Source organism: Salmo salar, chromosome ssa17 (genome assembly GCF_905237065.1).
Source record: "Salmo salar chromosome ssa17, Ssal_v3.1, whole genome shotgun sequence".
Lineage (NCBI taxonomy): Eukaryota > Metazoa > Chordata > Actinopteri > Salmoniformes > Salmonidae > Salmo > Salmo salar.
The window spans coordinates 31003336-31015686 of record NC_059458.1 but is presented as its reverse complement, the minus strand read 5'-3'; positions in this window follow the sequence as shown (position 1 = coordinate 31015686).

Here is a 12351-nt window from a genome sequence, read left to right as displayed (position 1 = left end):
CTGTAATGTGTATAACTGTGGCCTACTGTAATGTGTATAACTTTAGCCTATTGTAATGTGTATCACTTTAGCTTACTGTAATGTGTATAACTTTAGCCTACTGTAATGTGCTTAACTTTAGCCTATTGTAATGTGTATAACTTTAGCCTACTGTAATGTGTATAACTGTAGCCTACTGTAATGTGTATAACTTTAGCCTACTGTAATGTGTATAACTTTAGCCTACTGTAATGTGCATCACTTAGCCTACTGTAATGTGTATAACTTTAGCCTACTGTAACGTGTATAACTTTAGCCTACTGTAATGTGTATAACTTTAGCCTACTGTAATGTGTATAACTTTAGCCTATTGTAATGTGTATAACTTTAGCCTATTGTAATGTGTATAACTTTAGCCTACTGTAATGTGTATGACTGTAGCCTACTGTAATGTGTATAACTTTAGCCTACTGTAATGTGTATAACTGTAGCCTACTGTAATGTGTATAACTTTAGCCTACTGTAATGTGCATCACTTAGCCTACTGTAATGTGTATAACTTTAGCCTACTGTAACGTGTATAACTTTAGCCTACTGTAATGTGTATAACTGTAGCCTACTGTAATGTGTATAACTTTAGCCTATTGTAATGTGTATAACTTTAGCCTACTGTAATGTGTATGACTGTAGCCTACTGTAATGTGTATAACTTTAGCCTACTGTAATGTGTATAACTGTAGCCTACTGTAATGTGTATAACTTTAGCCTACTGTAATGTGTATAACTTTAGCCTACTGTAATGTGCATCACTTAGCCTACTGTAATGTGTATAACTTTAGCCTACTGTAACGTGTATAACTTTAGCCTACTGTAATGTGTATAACTGTAGCCTACTGTAATGTGTATAACTTTAGCCTATTGTAATGTGTATAACTGTAGCCTACTGTAATGTGCATCACTTTAGCCTACTGTAATGTGTATAACTTTAGCCTACTGTAATGTGTATAACTTTAGCCTATTGTAATGTGTATCACTTTAGCTTACTGTAATGTGTATAACTTTAGCCTACTGTAATGTGCTTAACTTTAGCCTATTGTAATGTGTATAACTTTAGCCTACTGTAATGTGTATAACTTTAGCCTACTGTAATGTGTATAACTTTAGCCTACTATAATGAGTATATGTTACGCCCCTGAAAAAGGGGAGAAATAATCACGAGAGTGATACGGTAATGTTTCCTCAATGAGAACTTTTACTGTAATGAGGAAAAGACCGCGATTTCCCCGCGAACTTGGGTGGAGACCAGAGCAATCGATCTCAGGCTCATAGATTAAAGAGCATTTAGTAGATCACAGATTAACACTTTTCCCCTTCAATTAGGCACCACAAAATAAAGTAATCAATATAACGTTTACACATTCCTTTTACAATTCTTACCTTTTGTACGCTTGATGGATTTTAACTTTCACACAATTATGAATGTTATCAATCTCTATCAACTAATACAGAATGCATGATCTTTTTAACCTTAGATGTTTTAAGATCCTCACATACTATGAACTTACTAATACTTTTTAATGTATAACAGGCTATGAGTATTTCCTTTAACCTGTCACACTCTCCCCGACAAAATAAATGTCCCAACATTACCAACATCGTCTTCTTCAACAGTCTGTATGCACTGGACCTAGGAAATCCTCTTCTGTAAGGTAGTACTTGAGCAGAGGTCAAGGGTCACAGTTCAAATATAACTAACAAGTTATTTTCACAGTCCATATCTGTTGACCAGCTGTATAAACAGTCCATAAGCAGTCTTTTCTCATACTATTGATCAACAGTCCATCAATTTTAATGATCATTATGCATAGTCTGCAAATTGTCTCTTGTGACAGTCTGTGAAATCAGTCAGTAGTCCATGGTCAAACATGTCAACTCTGTAGCCTCATGTTTGCTGAAGCCCATACATGTAAGGTGGCTGAAAGTAACATTGCTGTAGTGATGGCAGCCATGGAACCATTCCTGGTGCAGAGTAGACAGGGAACAACTGTGGCTGGATACTGTAGCAGGAAGGGATACCAAGCTGATCATAGGTGATACGTCTTGGAGGGTGTCTCTCTCTTTGTGGGAGCTGGTAGGCTGGTTCATCAGGTTCAGCAGCAGCAGTTAATGAAGGAAAGGCACTTGGTGGACGATCATCAGGCAAATTTTCAGCAGGCAAGTTCATCTCCTCAGCAGGCAGGTCTTTAACTGTTGTTGTCTCCTCCAGCCGCTTTTCAACCAGAGGCTGTGCTGGTTGCGTATCAGGGACTGGCACTGCAACTGTCTGTTTCACTGGTGGGGGCCTGTGTTCCCACTCTCTTGCTGGTTCAGCATCCCTCTCCTCAGGTACTGTAGGAGATGTGGGAACCTGTAGCTGCTCATGATGAAGGTCATATTCATCCCCGCTGTCTTCATCAGAATCTAGAGGCTCTGATTCAGGCTGATGTCTCCTTTTTTTCTGACTTTTGTCATCTTTGGTCATTTCTGGTTGTGTCTCAAAAGGTAAGTGGTCACAGGACATGAGCAGGTTTCTGTGCAGGACCCTGGAGCGTCCCCTACCCTTTTCTGGTTTCAATTCATAAATCGGCAGGTCTGAACCCATTTGTCTCACTACTGTGTGAATTGTATCTTCCCAATAGTTACGGAGTTTTCCTGGTCCTCCTCTTGGTGTCAGGTTTTTAATCAGAACTCGCTCGCCAGGCTGTAGCACTGAACTCCTAACTTTAGTGTCATAGTACTTCTTACTTCTTTCAGCGGCTTTCTGAGCATTTTCATTTGCAATTGCGTATGCTTCTTCCATCCCTCGTTTCCAGTTCTCCACGTAGTCTCGCTGGTTACTGGAACCTGCCTCTGTGCACAATCCAAAGAGCATATCAACTGGAAGCCTGGGTGATCTCCCAAACAGAAGATAAAATGGTGAATAGCCAGTCACTTTGCAACGGGTGCAGTTATAGGCATAAACCAGTTTGTTCAGAGACTCCTTCCAGTTTGACTTTTGTGTCTCAGTTAGTGTCTTTAACATTTGCAACACTGTTCTGTTCATGCGTTCCACTTGACCGTTCCCCATCGGGTGATAGGGTGTTGTTCTGGACCCCGCCATGCCACTGAGTTTCTTTAATTGATGGAAGAACTGATTTTCAAATTCTCCCCCTTGGTCATGGTGGATGCGGGACGGGAACCCGAACTTCAGGGCAAAGTCATTGAAGATGAGATTTGCAGCAGTTTTACCTGACTTTGATGTGGTGGCGTAGGCTTGAGTGAAACGTGTAAAATGATCAACAATCACGAGGATGTACTCATATCCCCCTTTGCATCTGTCGAGATGAAGGAAGTCTATACATACCAGTTCAAATGGCTGTGTCGTCACAATGTTTGTCAGAGGAGCTCTTGTTTCATGGGCTGGCTTTTTCTGCTTGACACAGCTACAAGTTTTAGTCACATAGTGCTCGATGTCAGCTTGCATATATGGCCAGAAGAAGCGGTCACGTACTAGTGATACAGTGCGGTCAGTACCTTGGTGTCCCATGTTATTGTGCAACTCTTCCATTACTTTACCTTTGTACTGCTCTGGTAGAACTAACTGCTTGCGGGCTGTAGTGATTCTGTACAGAATGCCATCACTGTCTATTGTCAATTTGTCCCATTCCCTGAATAGGCATTTTGTCTTTGGACTGCATTCCTTTTGCTCTTTAACTGGCGGTTTGGAACCAGACAGTTTGAAATTGAGCACAGGACGGATGACCGGATCAGATTCTTGTGCTTCTCTTATCCCATCTTTTGGGATCGAGCTGATTGTTGCAGTGGTTGTCTCACCTTCAGCTGATACTGACATAGATGCAGCTGAAAGTGACCAAGGTACAACAGCCTCTTTCTGTACCTCAACTGCTTGTATCGTGGCGGCAATGGTGTCTGGTGGAAGCTCCTCAGAACATTCTTCCATCAGTGACTCTACATCCAGTGGCATCCTTGACAAAGCATCTGCATCACCGTTCTCTTTGCCTGGCCTGTACTTTATTGTAAAGTGGAAATCAGCCAATTCTGCAACCCACCTGGAAGTGGTTGCGTTCAGTTTTGCAGTAGACAGAATGTAGCTGAGCGGGTTGTTATCGCTGTATACAGTGAAGGTCGGAGCATAGTACAAATAATCACGGAACTTATCAGTGATTGCCCATTTTAGAGCTAGAAATTCTAGCTTGCCCGAGTGGTAGTGATAGTTCTTCTCAGCTGCTGTTAAGGTTCGAGAGCCATAAGCTTCCCATCTTGCTTTTGATACAGAACTGCTCCCAAGCCTTGGTGTGACGCATCAGTGTGTACAACAAATGGCTGAGTGAAATCAGGGAAACCTAAGACTGGTGGGTGAAGCAAACACAATCAGCTGTTCAAGTGCCTGTTGATGCTGGTCAGTCCACAGGATTGGCTTGTTTGAGGGCACCACATTACTTACTTTCTTTGTTTTTGTTTTCCGTGGGTGGTGAGGTAATTTCTCTGAATCTGCTTTCAGGAGGTCATACAGGCAGCTGGCCCTCCTAGAAAAGTCTTTGATGTACTGTCTGTAGTAAGTGAGTAAACCAATCATTTTTCTGAGCTGGCCCACAGTCTCTGGTCTGATTTCTTTCAATGCTCTTACTGCTTCAAAATCGGCTGGGTCAACTCGGCTGCCCTCTGCAGACACTATTCTGCCCAAATAACGGACCTGGGGTTTAAAGAGATCACACTTACTTGGTTTGAGTTTAATGCCATACTCTCTGAGACGCTGCAAAACTTTTCGCACATCATTCACATGGCTGTCGAATGTTTTACTGAAAACTAGCGTGTCGTCCAGATAAGGAATGCAGATGTTATCCCGGAGCCCTTCCAAACACTCCTCCATACACCGCTGAAAAGCTGCAGGAGCGTTCATGAGGCCGAATGGCATACGTATCCACTCATAGAGTCCCCATGGGGTCACAAATGCTGTCAGTGGTCTGCTTTCTTCAGAGATGAACCCCTGGTGATACGCTTTTCCCTGGTCTAAGAGGGAGAACCAGGAATTACCACCTAAACTGTCCATGATGTCTTGGACCCGAGGGATAGGCTGGCGGTCGGGATGTGTCTTTCTGTTCAGGTCTCTGTAATCTATACACAAACGGAGGGTCCCGTCCTTCTTCCGAACGCACACGACAGGTGAAGAATATGAAGAGTTTGACTTCCTAACCCAGCCCTGGGCTATGATGTCATAAAGATAACCCTTCATCTCCTGATACAGTGGCCTGGGCACTGACATGTATGTGCGCTTGACTGGTTCAGAGTCCTTTAGAGAAATAGTCATTTTCAATCGTTCAATACAGCCAATGTCATTGTCTGATCTGGAGAAGGAGTGACACTCTTCTCTAAGCATTTGCCTAACAACCTCTCACTGCTCTTCGGTGAGGTGATTTAAACCTACTGGTGGATCCCACTGTTCAGTAGCAGTACATGGGGTTTGAACGCTTGTGTGATTCACTGTGGCTGGGGTGACTGTTTTTTCAAAGACCTGGGCAGGTAACACAGTCATAATGGTTTGTACTGTACCAATTATTGTGCGTCCTAGCAGGGCAATGTCGTGGTCAGTGGGGTTAGAGACATCAAGCATGACAACTGGAAAAACACCTTTCCTGACTCTGACTAGTGTGTCAAAGAACTCAAGGTCGTCTGGCCACTGCGGGTTCAGGTCTGGCTGGAAAAGCATTGTCATGTCCTCTTTGAAAGGCTGGGAAGCTACACGGCACTCAATCTGAATGCTACTGTGTTTTGGTACAGCAACCTTCTCTTTCTTGGTTTTCACTGCATATTCATCTGTCTGTTCTGCGCTAACAGCCTGTATAAAAGCTCTCACCTTGTTTCTTTTGAGGCTTGGGAAAGCTGTTTTTACTGTACTGTATTGTTTAGTCTTGTCGGTCATTGTCAGGATGTGCTCGATAACATTGAAACCTATGATGGGATGCGATAGGTGACAGCCTTTCATTGCCAGCACTGGGATGATCAGTTCCTTTGTTTGGTCAGTTTCAGAGGCTAGCCGAAAAGTTGTTTCAATCCATCCCAGGTACGGCATTTCAGTCCCATTTGCTGCAGTCAACCTTAGATCATCAGGTGAGTCCAGGATTTCTGAAACATCTCTCAGCCTTGCGTTTGGGAGAGATTTCTCTTTCCATCGTTCATCAATGACCGATACCTGAGAGCCTGTGTCCCATAGGGCTTGGAGGTGGTGGCGATTCAGGTGACACTCAATAAGGCACTGTCTGCCGACTAGCGAGGTGACCTTACGGGGGTGGCAACCTTGAGCTAGGGATGGTAAAGAGTGGGCATTTTCCTCTGTGCAGGAAAACCTTTCCCTGGTAGAGTCAATTTTCAGGTGAGTGCATTTTTTCTTATGTTTAGTCCAATGTTGGTTTTGACATACTTTGGAACAGTACAGTGTCTCTTTACATGATGAACATTGTTTCAGGTTCTCAAATGAACCTTCTCTGGCACAATTTGCACATTTCTGGGACTTTTTGGTAGCTACGGTTAACACTTGTCCCTCAGCGGTAACCCTTCCCCGTTTAAAGGGGCCTCTCTTGATGGTCTGACTCCCCGGATTTTACATCCAGCTTGAAAATGTTCTCCACTCCCACATCGGAAGCAGTGTGTGCAGCGTGCATCTGTTCTGGCCTGCTGGCAGACAAAACACCTCCTTGGAGCTTGAGCAGAGCGGTTGGTATACAGGTTAGGTGCATATTGATGCTGAGCAGAGTCAGGTGCTTGGGGCTGACTGTAGTTGCTGTAATAGTGCTGCTGGGAAACAGGTGGCTGGGGGTCCCTATCTGGCCTCCTAACTGGAGGTGGGACATAGGCACAAGGCAGTGACTGAAACATAGGCTGCTGTAATGTCTCCTTAATCTGAGCAATCTCTGCACTGAGACCTTTTAGAGAAGCTACACCTGTCTTAAGTTCAGCTAACTCTGTTAACAGTTCTGCGGGTATCTTAGCTTTGGCTTCCTTCACAGGACACTTTGCAGATGGCGTATCTTTTAACTGGACTACACTTACCGTTGTAGCAGGCTGTGGGGAATTAAACCGCCTTTTGTTTCGTCTTTCTATCTCATTAGCACAAGCAATGTTAAGCTTCTCTAGCAAAACCTCATCTGATGTTTCGCTATCTAGCAGGAGAGGCTGCATGTCTATCCTGATACTGTCACTCTGGAGACCTGTAAGGACTGTGTGTAAACACATGCGCTGGACTAGAGCAGGGTCATACTTAAGCCCTGATTCTGACTCCTGGGATGCAAACAGTACTTTCTGCCTCAAATCTAAGACGCGCATCAGGAAGCTTTGAGGGGTCTCCTTGCTATGCTGTGCTTCTGAAGCTAGCTGTTTGTAAAGCTCTGTTGCACTCTTCTCTTGGAAGTGGGAACGCAGGATACATCTAAGTGTGGGAAGAGTTAGCTGGGGTTTACCCTCCAAGTAGCTGCGTAGCTGTGAGCCTGGAGAAATAGCCCTGACTACTGCGTCTACTATTTCTACCTCAGGATAGCCTCTGTTAAGTCCATACTCGATCTGATGGGCAAGGCTGGAAAAAATCAGTTTATCTTTCTGGCCCGGTTCACCTATCTGACCAGAAATTTTAAACTCTTTGCGCCAGTATGAGCTGGGCTGTGCACTGGGTGAGAGCGGCACGCTCACCTGAAGATTAGCATGGGGTTGGGGCTGACGCAGAGAATCACTGGCTTTGGCTGCAGTAATCTGCTCAGTTCCCACCCCTTGTTGTGGGGTTGCAGTTCTCAGTTCCTCTATTCTGTGATGTGTTCCGGCTGTTTCAATATCATGGTCAGTTTGCCCTGTTTTGTTATCTATGCCACTGATCATCGCTGTCATTTTGTCTTTAAGTAGCAACAATTCCGACATGCCACCATCTTCTAACTCTGCAGCTTCCTCTCTTTCAAGGAACCTCATAATGTGAGTCATCAATGATATGCGGGATTTGTCTTGAACATCTCTTCTCTGTTCGCCTGAGATGTCAAGGAAATCACATATCTCTAGTAACTTGTCTTTAGTCAGGGTGTGCAATTCTCCTACTACCTCTTCCTGTAGTTCTTCCAAGGCGGTCGTCATGTTGACAGAACAGGAGGAACTTTTACTGTGCAGGAGTTGACTCTGAATTAGATGGTCCTTACTGTCTCTGATGGTCGATCAATGGCCTCAGCTGACACGTACTTAACCACCAACTTCCAGCTCCCCTCGAACAGCAACACTTTCCTCACTGCAGCCTGCCTGAGTTGTTATGTGGAGATTTAGCTGGCTCGGAATTCAGCGACCAGGATGTGGAAACTGGACATCTGAGCAGCAATCTCAGCAGAGCCTCCAAAAATGTTACGCCCCTGAAAAAGGGGAGAAATAATCACGAGGGTGATACGGTATTGTTTCCTCAATGAGAACTTTTACTGTAATGAGGAAAAGACCGCGATTTCCCCGCGAACTTGGGTGGAGACCAGAGCAATCGATCTCAGGCTCATAGATTAAAGAGCATTTAGTAGATCACAGATTAACACTTTTCCCCTTCAATTAGGCACCACAAAATAAAGTAATCAATATAACGTTTACACATTCCTTTTACAATTCTTACCTTTTGTACGCTTGATGGATTTTAACTTTCACACAATTATGAATGTTATCAATCTCTATCAACTAATACAGAATGCATGATCTTTTTAACCTTAGATGTTTTAAGATCCTCACATACTATGAACTTAATAATACTTTTTAATGTATAACAGGCTATGAGTATTTCCTTTAACCTGTCACATATAACTGTAGCCTACTGTAATGTGCATCACTTTAGCCTACTGTAATGTGTATAACTTTAGTCTACTGTAATGTGTGTAACTTTAGCCTATTGTAATGTGTATAACTTAAGCCTACTGTAATGTGTATAACTGTAGTCTACTGTAATGTGTATAACTGTAGCCTACTGTAATGTGTATAACTTTAGCCTACTGTAATGTGTATAACTGTAGCCTACTGTAATGTGCATCACTTTAGCCTACTGTAATGTGTATAACTTTAGCCTACTGTAATGTGTATAACTTTAGCCTACTGTAATGTGTATAACTTTAGGCTACTGTAATGTGTATAACTTTAGCCTATTGTAATGTGTATCACTTTAGCTTACTGTAATGTGTATCACTTTAGCCTACTGTAATGTGCTTAACTTTAGCCTATTGTAATGTGTATAACTTTAGCCAACTGTAATGTGTATAACTGTAGCCTACTGTAATGTGTATAACTTTAGCCTACTGTAATGTGTATAACTTTAGCCTACTATAATGAGCTTAACTTTAGGCTACTATAATGAGCTTAACTTTAGCCTATTGTAATGTGTATCACTTTAGCCTACTGTAATGTGTATAACTTTAGCCTACTATAATGAGCTTAACTTTAGCCTACTATAATGAGCTTAACTTTAGCCTACTATAATGAGCTTAACTTTAGCCTACTCTGTAATGTGTATAACTTTAGCCTACTCTGTAATGTGCTTAACTTTAGCCTACTGTAATGTGTATAACTGTAGTCTACTGTAATGTGTATAACTTTAGCCTACTGTAATGTGTATAACTTTAGCCTACTATAATGAGCTTAACTTTAGGCTACTATAATGAGCTTAACTTTAGCCTATTGTAATGTGTATCACTTTAGCCTACTGTAATGTGTATAACTTTAGCCTACTGTAATGTGTATAACTTTAGCCTACTATAATGAGCTTAACTTTAGGCTACTATAATGAGCTTAACTTTAGCCTATTGTAATGTGTATCACTTTAGCCTACTGTAATGTGTATAACTTTAGCCTACTATAATGAGCTTAACTTTAGCCTACTATAATGAGCTTAACTTTAGCCTACTATAATGAGCTTAACTTTAGCCTACTATAATGAGCTTAACTTTAGCCTACTCTGTAATGTGTATAACTTTAGCCTACTCTGTAATGTGCTTAACTTTAGCCTACTGTAATGTGTATAACTGTAGCCTACTGTAATGTGTATAACTTTAGCCTACTGTAATGTGTATAACTTTAGCCTACTATAATGAGCTTAACTTTAGGCTACTATAATGAGCTTAACTTTAGCCTATTGTAATGTGTATCACTTTAGCCTACTGTAATGTGTATAACTTTAGCCTACTATAATGAGCTTAACTTTAGCCTACTATAATGAGCTTAACTTTAGCCTACTATAATGAGCTTAACTTTAGCCTACTCTGTAATGTGTATAACTTTAGCCTACTCTGTAATGTGCTTAACTTTAGCCTACTGTAATGTGTATCATTTTAGCCTACTATAACGTGTATAACTTTAGTCTACAGTAATGTACATTTGTTTCATTTACTGTATAACTAGTCTCACATCCTGCATCTATCTGTTCATGATCATAGCTGATTTATAGTAACAGGGCCACCGTGGAGGCGGTCAAAAAGATTCAAGTTCCTCGGTGTACACATCTCAGAGGAACTGAACTGGTCTAACCACACTGATACCGTGGTGAAGAAGGCACGACAGAGACTCTTCAACCCACACTGACACCCTGGTGAAGAAGGCCCGACAGAGACTCTTCAACCCACACTGACACCCTGGTGAAGAAGGCACGACAGAGACTCTTCAACCCACACGGACACCTTGGTGATGAAGGCACGACAGAGACTCTTCAACCCACACTGATACCCTGGTGAAGAAGGCACGACAGAGACTCTTCAACCCACACGGACACCTTGGTGATGAAGGCACGACAGAGACTCTTCAACCCACACTGATACCCTGGTGAAGAAGGCACGACAGAGACTCTTCAACCCACACTGATACCGTGGTGAAGAAGGCACGACAGAGACTCTTCAACCCACACGGACACCTTGGTGATGAAGGCACGACAGAGACTCTTCAACCCAAACTGACACCCTGGTGAAGAAGGCACGGCAGAGACTCTTCAACCCACACTGACACCCTGGTGAAGAAGGCACGGCAGAGACTCTTCAACCCACACTGACACCCTGGTGAAATCACGACAGCGACTCTTCAAACCACACTGACAGGAGGCTGAAGAAATCCTGCCTGTTCCCGAGGGCCCTCAGTGTTCTACAGGAGCACCATCGAGAGCATACTGTCGGCTAGACCACAGCCTGCAAGGCGCTACAGAAGGTGGTATGCTCAGCCGAACGCACCATTGGGTGTACACTGCCTGCCCCCCAGGACACCTACAACACCAGGTGTCGTATGTGATAAGAAGACCTCAGCCACCCGAGCCACGGCCTGTTCTCCCTGCTTCCATCACTCAGACGTGGGCAGTATAGGTACATCATGGCAAAAACTGTCAGACTTCTACCGCCAGACCATCAGGCTGATGAATAGCCACCACTAGGCAGCTACCTGCTACCCCTGTGTCCCCAACTGACGTTTATCCTGCCCCCACCTCCCAATGGACATTTATAATTGTTACAGTTGTAAATATGTATGTATTATTATTTGTATTATTGTTTCATCCACTTCTCTTTGACCAGCACTGTTGGAGCTCGGAGCTTAAGAATCTCACTGTACCCTGCTATTACATCTGCAACCTTGTGCATCTGACGAATAAACCTAATCTAATCTATAGTGATCACCAGGGGCGGAAATCCCGGGGGGGACGGGGGGGACACGACCCCCCCATCCTGGGAAAAATATGATTTGTCCCCCCCAATATATCACTGAAACATAACTATGTAATTTAGATAATATTAATAATACGCAATGAAAGCAATTGTGCTGATTATAGACACTTAATAGCGCGTTTTTAAGTTTCAAAAGATTGCGACCCCCCCACCCTTTGCCTCACAATGGTTTGATCCACTGCCAGTTCCTTAGTTGGCAAGGTAACAGAGGGGTCGTATCTACTGTCTGAAAGGCACTCAATGAACGTAACTGACGTGAGGTTAATCCAGTCAATCGCGCACACACACTAGCTGAATATGCAGAGCTAGTGCGCGAATATTAACTATTAAGCTAGCTAGTACCTATTCCATTTATGTGGCCTCGTCAAAGATGGAATCTTTGCTATCGTCAATTTATTCCAAGATCAGCATGCAGATGATGTAAATTAGTGCTTCAAAGTCCCTGTGATAAGGTTAGCGATAAACTGAAGTCCAAACTGAACAGAACTACACTCTCTTCTACCATTGTCTTAAATATATTTAATGGTCTCGTTACAAAAGCTAAATTGTCGCAAGGGAACTTTTATTTATTTATTTTATTTCACCTTTATTTAACCCGGGTAGCAAAGATTATAGCAAACACCACTGAAACGGAATTGGTGCT